We start from the raw sequence: 2,250 nt of genomic DNA, 5'->3' as shown, positions 1-2,250 counted from the left end.
CTCTCGATAAATGGTGATTTTAAAGAGAGAGAAGAGTCATTCTATAAGAGTTTGATTTGACAAAGGTATTGAGTGCCCGCTCTGGACGGCTCAGTGCCAGGCACCGTGGGGGATGGATGTAAAATCCTATTCCTGTAACCTGACTCGTTATTGGCCTCAGACAAGTCTATGGGCAGAAATCCAGGCCAGATTGGGGACAGGAAGGAGGGGGAGTCTCAAACCTCCTCTTCCTAAATCTCAAGCCTCACTACTGTTAATTGAACCTACATCCCTCCTTCCTGACCATGGGTTGACTTTCTCTTTTATGAGTTTCTTGGCAATAAAAGAGACTTCACCAGTCTCCTGTCACTTCAACAAGGGAGCAGTGATGACATTTCATCTAAGGACACTGTAACAGCAGCGATACCTTCATGCATCTGTCAAGGGTATGACGTTGGGAATGTGGAGTGCTCCCCAGGACCCGCAGATGCCCCTTCTCCTTTCCTGCGGGGGTGTCTCTCCAGATCCGCACCCCTTCTCCAGAGGCCCAGGCTCTGTTCACGAGGTGAGTATGAAGCTGAACCCTGCTCCTGGGAAATGCAGTCATTCTATGCTTGGCTCCGTTCAAGTTTCTGCAACAATGGGTGGAGGATGAGCGCTTCAGAATGGTGACAGGACCCTCTGGCTCTCTGGGCCCTTGCTATTGTCACTCTTCTAATGTGTGTAAGCAGAGGGGATGGGCAGGCAGTTTGAGCTGGATGCCTGGTGGGTTTGGGGTTGGCTGCCTGCCAGTCTCCATGGCACCACAGGCCGGGACAGGTAGGAGGGTGCTGAGGAGAGTCAGGTCAGGAAAAAGGGGTGAGGTCTGGGTGATGGCCGGATGACGCTGTGTGCTTAATGACTGGGCCCATGTGCGCATGCACTGGGAAGGAGGCCCCACTGCGCACCTGAATCAGGCGCTGGCATCACAGAGGACGTTGTCTTCCCCCACAGGAAAATTGCTTCCGCTGCTCCCTACTCAGACTGGAAGGCTAATACGCTCATTTTAGAAAATTCAAATAATACCAAAATATATAAAGAAGAAATGGGAAAAAAAATTACCCAAAATATCATTACTCAGAAATAACCACTGTTAACATCTTGGTGAATGCTAATGCCAGACTGATTTTTCTTTATGTGCGGGTGTGATAGATACATGGTTATTTACAGCCCCGTTCGCTATTTAAAGAGGGCAGGTTCTGGTCAGCGAAAGGCCTGTTGGGAGCTGACCCTGAGCCCCTCTTTGGGTTTGGATATGGGCAGGGGTGGCCTAGATCCGAATTTGGGGTGGGGCAGAAAAGGGACTGAATTGCTGCTTTGCAAAGTGGAAACAACTCTGAGCTCCCAGGGCCAATCAAGAGCTGGAGGGAGAGCAGCAGAGCTGAAAATAGAAAGGAAAATGAAGCAGCAGAGCACAGCCCAGCAGGAGGCTGGAGCCCGGGGCGTGGGAGTGGTCAAGGGACTTTTGAAAAACAGGGACACCTAATTGCTGAATTTCAAATTGTTTGCTTTGCTGCTTTGAAAAGCCTTTAACAATGTTTATGGTACACACAGACCTAGGGTGTGTTCTAGGGGGAGACATTAAGGAAAGGGTTGAATCCATATCTAAGGTGTGGAACCAAAATAGGTACGTGCAACAGTAAAACACTCCCGACTTGATCTAGTTAAGCAGGAGAAAGGGGTGGGAAGGGAAGGGCAAGGGATGGAAAATCTGGATGTGACCATGTCAACAAAAGTCCTTCAGGAATTCACAGAAATACTTGGATTGGGGGTTCCCCAATTTGTGGATGGGGAATCCAAGACAAACTTTTCTAGATCTGAAACTATAGGCTGGCCCTAGACCTCTGGGATATATATTTATGTTTACAGGTTTTATTTAAAGGAAATTTTACAGCACTGGCTGTTTTATGTCTCTTTTTACTTAGTCCCGTGTCTTATGTGTCTTGGCTTGTCGATAAGTATGTGTCTAGCTCACGCTTCTCCATGTCTAGATGGTAATTGTTGGAAAGAAGCTAGCAGTGGATATAGCCCACTCCCCTAGTGATGGGCATTTAGGCAATTTCCTAAACTTCTGGAATAACATTCCTCTACTTATATCTTTACACATTTGTTGAGGTGGCCACTTAAAAAATGTGTTTTAGGCTAGGGTACCATAAACAAACAAACAACCCCCCCAAAACAAAAATCATACTGTTGATTCTTCCCCCCCCCCCCCCCCCCCCCCCCCCCCCC

General features: G+C 48.0%; 1 long non-coding RNA gene across 1 annotated transcript in view; it reads left to right on the top strand.

Moving 5' to 3' along the window:
• The first annotated feature begins 285 nt into the window (after positions 1–285).
• The window catches only part of LOC103600839, a 17,247-nt gene continuing 15,282 nt past the window's right edge, over positions 286–2,250 (top strand). Inside the window, exon 1 of the long non-coding RNA XR_551414.1 lies at positions 286–544. This is a non-coding gene — a long non-coding RNA (uncharacterized LOC103600839). The remainder of the gene's footprint in view (positions 545–2,250) is intronic.

Source organism: Galeopterus variegatus, unplaced genomic scaffold (genome assembly GCF_000696425.1).
Source record: "Galeopterus variegatus unplaced genomic scaffold, G_variegatus-3.0.2 Scaffold3480, whole genome shotgun sequence".
NCBI classification, from domain to species: Eukaryota; Metazoa; Chordata; class Mammalia; order Dermoptera; family Cynocephalidae; genus Galeopterus; species Galeopterus variegatus.
This window is presented reverse-complemented; position numbering and strand designations above follow the sequence as displayed.